The following is an 8573-nucleotide window of genomic DNA, read 5'->3' as shown; positions in this document are numbered from 1 at the left end:
GATAAGTACAAATCTTTTTAATAAGAGGCTGTAAGGAAAGGGTAGTCACACACACCCCAGGGTGGATTCCAGCTTCTCAGCAGTGTCTGAGGAGCTGTTTGTTTCTGCACTAGGAATGTGAGGAGCTAAAGAGACCACGAGGAGGCATAGCTTTTGGCCACCTGGCCCTCAGATTCTTGCCCCAGCACCATTCCTGCCTGCATGACATCTTTTGATAGTATCCTTTCCTGTGGTATAGTGAGGTACCAAATGAAGGAATTCCGAGGTTTTCCTATGCGTGTTGATAAGTATTCTAAGGGCCAGTGGCAGCAAGATTTGTACAACTACTAAAGAAGTCATGGACGAAGGGCACGTGACATATGACCTTCATCCTGGCACCAGATATAGGGTGGCTGCCTTGAGTCCCGGGGTGTCCTATGTTAGAGAGTGAGAGAGAATAACACAAAAAGAACAAAAGAATAAAAAGCTGTTGATAAACAAGTTTTAAGGAATGGAAGAATTTACCAACAACAGAATATCATTCAAATATCTAACCTAGACTGATTTCTGGATAAATGTACTTAAGAAGAAAAACTTCAGGCAAATTAACTTTATTCAAACATTAAATTTTGGTTTGTTTTTGGGTTTTTTTTTCTTTTTCTTTTAGAATAGGAAATCAGCAAACTGCTCTAACAGCTTGGGAAAGGAGCTTTCTTCATAAGCTGAACAAGGAAGTAACAATATTGGTTTTGCTTTATTTGATACGGTCACATGGCAGCTCCCTGGTTATATAACCAATTGACTGGTGGGCTATCCGTGAATGCCTGTCTCAATTCAGAATTAATCAGTTAGAAGGACTTTCTGGTACAAAAATAAGCTAATGGCCTGCTTGCATTGCATTAACACCACCAAGCGCGAATAATCCAAGGGCTGAAAACATAGCTCAGTGATGGAGCGATAGCCCAGTTATACAGGGGCTCAGCTGCTCACCTGTGGACGCCAGCACCTGGGAGGCCAAGACAAAACCGAAAAGATGAGCGGACAACAAGGAGATGTAGCAGCACCTCATGCACTAGGCTGGGAGTGGCCCCGGGACCTCACGTGTGCTAGAACCTGACCCCGGGGCCTCACGTGTGCTGGAACCCGACACAGACGAGAATGTTAGAGTATGTGATACCAATATGGGACCAAACGCCAACAAATGCTTTCTGTCGGATATGGGATCCTCTCAATAGAAAACACAGGACTGGAAGCTGGAGAGATGGCTCAGTGGTTAGGAGCACTGACTGCTCTTCCAGAGGTCCTGAGTTCAAATCCCAGCAACCACATGGTGGCTCACAACCATCTGTAATGAGATCTGATGCTCTGTTCCGGTGTGTCTGAAGATGGTGACAGTATACTAACATAAATCAATCTTAAGAAAAAAAATGTGTGTGCCACCACAGCCAGACTCTATTAAAAAAAAAAAAAAAAATCAGATTTGGGGCCAGTGAGATGCTCACCCAGTAAAGGCACTTGCTGTGTAAGCCGCACAGCCTGGGCGCCGTCCTCGGGAGCCTCTGTAGAAACACAGGAACAACTGCTGCAAGTCATCCTGTGACCTCTGCATGTATGTCAAGGCATTCCATACACACATGCACACGCCATGTGCAGGACTTTATTTATTGAAATTTTTCTAGAACAATAGACAGCAAATATTTTTTGTGAGCAAGCTACAGGTTGTAGTGATAAATCCCAGTAATCTCAGCATACGGGAGGCAGAAGCAGGCCTGAGTCCCGAGCCAGCCTGGTCTACATAGTGCAAGGCCAGCCTGAGCTACACAGTGAAACAGTGTCCCAAACAAACAGCAGTCAACTAGGAAATATTGGAGGTTTTTCTAACACACGGCCTCTGTAACAGTTATTCATCTCTCACTGCCAACGTGACCACAGGCCACACATGAGAATGGCTATGGCTGTGATCCAATAAAGCTTTATTTATTTACAGACAAGGTCTCTCGACTTTCCCGGGTAGCTAGAGATGACTTGGCCTTCTGATCTCCCTGCGTCCACCAGTGCTAGGAGCATGGTCGGTGTCACACCCAGTTGCCGTAGCTTGTGCAGTGCTAGGGACCAAACTCGGGGCTTTGTGTGCATGAGCAGGCTCGGGACAGCTGACCTACACCCTCGGCTTCCTGATTAATTTATGGAGTAGGCAGCTTCTGGGAGGGGAAATGTTAATGAGGCAGAGCTGAGTCGAAAGGCAGCTGTAGCAGCCATTACTCTGAGAAGCAGGAGAAACAGGGCTGGTATTGTTAATCCTGTTGGTATTAGGAATCTGCAAAGTGCTTTTGTCATTGATAAGTGAAAGTTCTAATGTTCTCTCTTACTGAGTAAGGTAAATGAAGGTGGCCCGAAAACACCCAGATCTGAGCGGTATTCTCTTAGATGGAGAAGCATTCATCTTCTTAACCCAGTCAAATAATAACCACTTATTCATAGATGAAACATCATTGGAAGAAGTGTTATTAAAACATGTTATTGGTGGTGGTTTTGGTTTTCCAAGACAGGCTTTCTCTGTATAGCCCTGACCAGGTTGGTCTTGAACTCAGAGATCCAGCTACCTTTGCTTCCCAAGTGCTGGGACTAAAGTTAGCCCAGCATGAGACTGTTTTGTATTCTTTACAACAGGTGTGGTGGTATATGCTTTCAGTCCTTGCATCCTGGAGACAGATGCAGGTAATCTCTGAACTGGAGGCTAACCTGGTCTACACAGTGAGCTCCAAGCCAACTAAGGCTGTGTGGTGAGAGACCATGTCTCAAACAAACAACAGACAACAAACAGCCAAGTTTTTAGCTATAGCAAGTTGACTCAGGGGAACAGGCAATGCCAGCCCTGCCTTGTTCTTGATTCCTGTCATAACCCAAAGGGAAACTTTCACATGGTGTCTGGAGCCCTCAGCACTCTGCAGATGGAGGAAGACCCCTCAGATTCCTTGTAGCCAGAGCCCACTAAGTGGCACCAACCTTGACTTCCAGATGGGATGGGACACATCATGAATCTGAAGATCACCTAGGAGAATCCACTGCTGGTGGCTAATGCCATTGTCGCCATAGAGACAAAGCACCGGCTCCTCCAGGAGCGCCACAAGTTCTTCACAGAGCTGTCAACCCAACTATCATCCCTCCTCTGGGCTATGTGGACACAGCTCAGTGGGTCTGACGGTAAATTATTATAACCCAAGAAGTTATGCATGTGGCAGATATGTGGCCCCATCTCCTGTGAGCACACATGGGAAGACATGCCTGACCTCCATTTCCATGGAAACCCTGGAGAGACTGTGGAGGAAAAGCAACCCACTGTTGGAAAGGCAGTTCCAGGGGCTGGAGAGATGGCTCAGCAGTTCATAGCACTGACTGCTCTTCCAGAGGTCCTGAGTTCAATTCCCAGCAATGGAATTAATCCCCAGGGTTAGTACATTCAGATACTAAAGGTTAGTACATGGGTCAGACATATTTGTCTGGTTCCCAACCATCTATAATAGAATCCAATATCCTCTTCTGGTGTGTCTGAAGAGAGTGACAGTATACTCACATATACTCATATACATTAAAAAATTTTTAATCCCAAAGAATGAAAACATCATATACATATATATATATATGAATATGTGTATATGTGTGTGTGTATTGGAGTTTCAGGGCAAATAGACCACACCAGCTCCTAAAATCACTGCTGCTCAGCCAGCGGTGTCAGACTAGTCCAGAAGAATGTAGGTGCACTCTGTGCTTACCTACAAGTTCCAGGTCACAGGCTTCAGTTCATAGGCACAGCGGGCCTAGCGAAGTCAATATGCCAGGTCACCAAAAGCTGGGTTTGTTGCAAAACCTATGTGACCCCACGGAGACCCTTCGAGAAATCGTGTCTTGACCAGGAGCTAAAGTTGATTGGAGGGTATGGACTCCCGAAGAAGCGTGAGGAGTGGAGGGTCAGATTTACCCTGGCGAAGATCCGTAAGGCTGCCCGGGAGCTGTTGACGCTGACGAGAAGGATCCTCTGTTGGAAGGCAACGCTCTACCGAGGCGACTTGTTCGCATTGTGGTGCCGGATGAGGGCAAGGTGAAGCTGGATTACATCCTGGGCCTGAACATTGAGGACTTATTGCAGAGACAGCGGCAGACTCAGGTCTTTAAACTGGGCCTGGCCAAATCTAACCACCAAGCCCGTGTGCTCCTGCGCCAACGTCACATCCGGTCCTCAAGCAGACGGTAAACAACCATCCTTCGTTGTTCGTCTGGACGCCCAGAAACACATTGACTTCTCCCTCGGTTCTCCTTACGGTGGTGGCCGTCCAGGCCGAGTGAGAGGAAGAATGCCAAGAAAGGCCAGGGTGGTGCTGGGGCTGGTGATGTTGAGGAAGAGGATTAATTAATACCTTGCTGCACTGGAGGATTGTCTAGTTTCCCAGTTAATAAATAAAACAGAATTGATAACTTTTAAAAAGTTCCCGAGTGAAGACTGGACATCCTGGCCAGCCTCCCGCTGCTCAGACCACTGCACTGGATGGGAACAATGTGGTCGTAAACTATCCTACAGATAAAACTTAAGCAGACGGGGGGGGGGGGGGGGGGGGGGGAGGACGGGGAGGAGGAAAAGGCGGAGGAGGAAAACAGTCATCTAAACTGAAAGGCATGTGGCTTTAATAGTAGTATCCAAGATCCGAGCCAGGCATGGCAGCACAAGCCAATAATCCCAACACCCCGGAGAAGGAAGGAGAAGGATCACAGGCCACGTTTGGCTGCCTCGTGAGTTTAACGCACGCCGGGGCTACATGAGACCCTGCCTTAATGAAACAACCGAGCCAAACCAAATAATTGAAAGTTAGTTTAGGTATTTGGAAAGTGAGCCTAATTAATTATATCTGTTCTAATGGTGCTCGCATAATAGCTGCTAATTCTGAAGTTGCTATGTAACAGCTTTTCCCCAGGCCACAGCACAACCTACACCACACTAGTGGTACCATTTTGACCTTAAAACCAGCACATAAGCTCTAACGCTGCCAAAACGAAGACCTAATCCATCGAAGACCCCGGTTCATAGTTCCAGGATCCAAGAAAGCCCCTAAAAGCACTAACCTTGCTTTTCGGCTTCGGTACTTCTGTTTCTCACTAACTATTGGTGCTAACCAAAGTGTGTCAACCAGGATGTGGATTGTGAGCAGGAAAGACAAAGAACAGTAAGAACCGGGGCTGCTCGGTGTGGGAAAGCTCCCCGTGCAGTGGCTGGTTGGTAATAAAGACCCTATCCAATCTTAAGTGTCCGTGTGTGGTCTTACACACTGGTGGGCTTACAGCTACAATTTTTATATACAGTTTTCCGAAGCCAGAAACAAAGACACAGGTCTCAAATCCCAGCTCTTGAGCAGGGTAGTGGTGGCAAAAGTCTTCAATCTCAATTCCCAGGAAGCAGAGGCAGGCAGATCTCTGAGTTTTAGGGCCAGCCTGGTCTACAGAGCAAGCTTTAGGACAGCCCAGGCTACATAGAGAAAGCTTGTCTCAAAAAAAAAAAAAAAAAAAAAAAAAGTTCTTGGGAAGCTGAGGCAGGAAGGGAAGATTACAAGTTCAGGGTCATCCTGGGAACTTGTCCCCAAAAAAGCTTGTTATGGTGATTTTCCGCTAGTTAGTACGAATCCTAGCATTTAGAAGACAGAGGTAGGGCTAGAGAGATGGTTCAGTGGTTAGAGCACTGATTGCTCTTCCAGAGGTCCTGAGTTCAATTCCCAGCAACCACGTGGTGGTTCACAACCATCTGTAATGGGATCTGATGCCCTCTTCTGGTGTGTCTGATGTCAGCTACAGTGTGCTTATAATAAACAAATAAATAAATAAACAAACAAACAAACAAACAAATCTTTAAAAGAAAGACAGAAGTAGGTGAATCTCTATGATTTTGATGCCAAACATAGTGTGCATATGAATTCCAGGTCACCCAACTAGGTAGTGATGCCCTGTTTCAAACAGCCAGAGCCTGGACATGGCAGTGGGAGCTATAACTTGAGCACCGAGGATGAGCCTGTAATTTGAGCACTTGGGGATGGAAGCAGAAAGGTCAGAGGTGTGAGGTCATCTTCTACTACAATGGTTCTCAACCTGTGGGGCATGACACACTTGGGAGTCAAATAATCCTTTCACAGCAGACATAATGGAAAAGAAAGGCTAATAGGAAATGTGGGTTAGAAATAGTTTTCTTTGGGGCTCTTCCAATCTTCATTGTCAACAGTCTAGTCCTCAAGCAAAACACCAAACACGAATCAGCAGCTGAAGTCTAGTCAACTCAGCCAGCACCACTCATGAATCAGCAATGGCAGTTTGATCCAGAAGAAACCGTGAGGTTCCTCCAAGCTGTCCCAAGTCTGCAGAAGCAGCAATAAGCTGCCAAAATACTACAAGAAATACTTCACCGAGTTACTCTCTGCAGAGTCACGACAAAGATCAGCAACTCGATTCAAGGCGAGCCAGTACTTGAGCATCATTGGCAGAGACTGTGGGGTGGAGCAAGGTGAACCAATGCCAGAACCTCCTCCAATTGACTGTGGGGTCATATTTACATTCATTCTAACAACATGCCTCCTCTCACGTGTCTGCTTTAGCAAATCATCCTTTCACCTGCCTGCCCCAGAAACACATCACACGACCTAACTGAGTTTCCAATGAAACCGGAAATTTTCACTTCAATAGGGAGTTTGAGGCCAGCCTAAGATACAGGAGACCCTGAGTCATACAACAGAACTGTCGTCTGATAAACATTTGCTAGCAAAGAAGAGCATTTCAATCATCTACAGTGACATTGCCTTCTTGGGAGGTGGCTTACACCAGGACCTATCCCAGCAAGTGACTGACCTCCTGGCCTGGAACTAGACAAGGTGGTCACTGAGAAGTTCACTATGAAAGCACTGTCATCAGGAAAGAAAGCCTGTGAGGGGGAAATGCTGTATCACCCAGGGCTTGAGGAAACTGAACACAGCTTGAAGGCACTGCTCATCAAGATCAACATGTGCAAGATTGCTCCATGGAGGGTCACTGCAGTGACCCACTTTCCTGTTTGCCCTGCAGGGTAAAAAAGAAAGGGTCGTACTGTGTTCTGCACAATTGGTACTGGTTATGGGATCAGACCGTATTATGACCTATGACCCTTGACCCACATGCCTAAGATCCAGGGATACTTTGTTACATCCTGGAGATGACTTCTACAAGAGCCTCCCAGTCCACAGTAGAGTCAGGAGAGCATTCTGGAGTGGAAGAACTGTAATATCCTTCCCTGGGTGCAGGAAACCAAAAGAGTCACATGTAGACAGTTTGATGTGGGATTTGCTTTGCTTGATGAAGTTCGAATGAGCATGGAAGAGTCATCGTGATGGCTAAGACAGGGAGCGTGTGACCCATGCTCCCCACTGTACCACCAGTTATGCTATTCTCATAGGGCCTTCCCCTGCCAGCTATTTCTAGAATACTCCATTGCTGCCTTTATCACAAGGCTCCCACAAAAGAACAACATAAAACGCTGCCCCAAGATGGAAGCATGTCAGTGAGTGTGTCTGAGGCCATCTGAGGAACACAAAGTGAGTATGCCGGATCTGCCTGTGCCTGTGCCTCTCTAGTCTAGCATGGGAAGGCCTCCTGCACGGTATTTTCAATGGTCTACCACTTCAGCACTGGGCTTCACGGCTGCTCGGATTATCACTGGTAAAAGCATTCAGTCACTGTGTGTGTGCTGAGATTTCTTGTTCACAGCACAATTTCTCTCCAGTTTTCGGAGGAAAGTAGTGACATTGTTACTTAAGTAAACCGTGTAAAACTATACTCCGTCTTCCTCTTCTTCTTTTAATTTTTTGAGACAGGATCTGTGTAGCCCTTTAAGTCCTGGGACTCGCTCTGTAGACCAGGCTGGTCTCAAACTCAGATATTCACCTGCTTCTCTTCTGGGTGCTGGGATTAAAGATATGCACCACTATGCCTAGCTGTTTTTATGTTATGGTGGTAGTGCTGGGCGCAGAGGGGGCACGCATTGAGTTAAGCTCTTGCTATGAAGCTCTGGCTGTCCTATAATTTACAAAGATCTTCCTGCTTCTTCTGTCTTCCAAGCACTGGGATTTTTGTTGTTGTGTGAGGTGACAATTCTCAAATGTAAATAAAGCCCAAGTGTGGACCTTCATCATCGCCAGAGGCAACTTCAGTTGAAAGCCTTCTGTTTAAACACAGTGAGAATATCTGCGAGCATTTGGATGAGGCCCTTTACTTCAGCATGAACCTTAGAAAATTCATAATACTGGCTGGGATGCGGGTCAGATGGTAGAATCTGTGCCTCGTGTGATCAAACCTGGGTCAACCCCCAACAAACTGGACAATCCCCAACCGAATCAGACATGGTGGTGCACGCCTGTTATCTTAGCACTTGGAAGGTAGAGGTTCCAGGTCTGGGCTGGAAAAGGCAGTTGGTTCTCACTGTCTCCCATGACCACCTAGACGATGGAGAGTGAACTCAGGTCATCACACTGGGCCAAGTCTTTACCACTGAGCCACGCCTCTGACCTTGGTTGTTCAACTTTCTTTGAACC

General features: G+C 46.6%; 1 pseudogene across 1 annotated transcript; it reads left to right on the top strand.

Moving 5' to 3' along the window:
• Positions 1-2044: 2044 nt before the first annotated feature.
• On the top strand, positions 2045-4387 carry LOC308438165 (small ribosomal subunit protein uS4-like; annotated as a pseudogene). Its single transcript has 3 exons — positions 2045-2069; positions 2650-2697; positions 3760-4387. The product of its transcript is annotated as a small ribosomal subunit protein uS4-like (transcript).
• The last annotated feature ends 4186 nt before the right edge of the window (positions 4388-8573 follow it).

The sequence above is a fragment of the Micromys minutus genome (genome assembly GCF_963924665.1).
Source record: "Micromys minutus genome assembly, chromosome: 27".
In the NCBI taxonomy this organism is placed as follows: Eukaryota; Metazoa; Chordata; class Mammalia; order Rodentia; family Muridae; genus Micromys; species Micromys minutus.
This window is presented reverse-complemented; position numbering and strand designations above follow the sequence as displayed.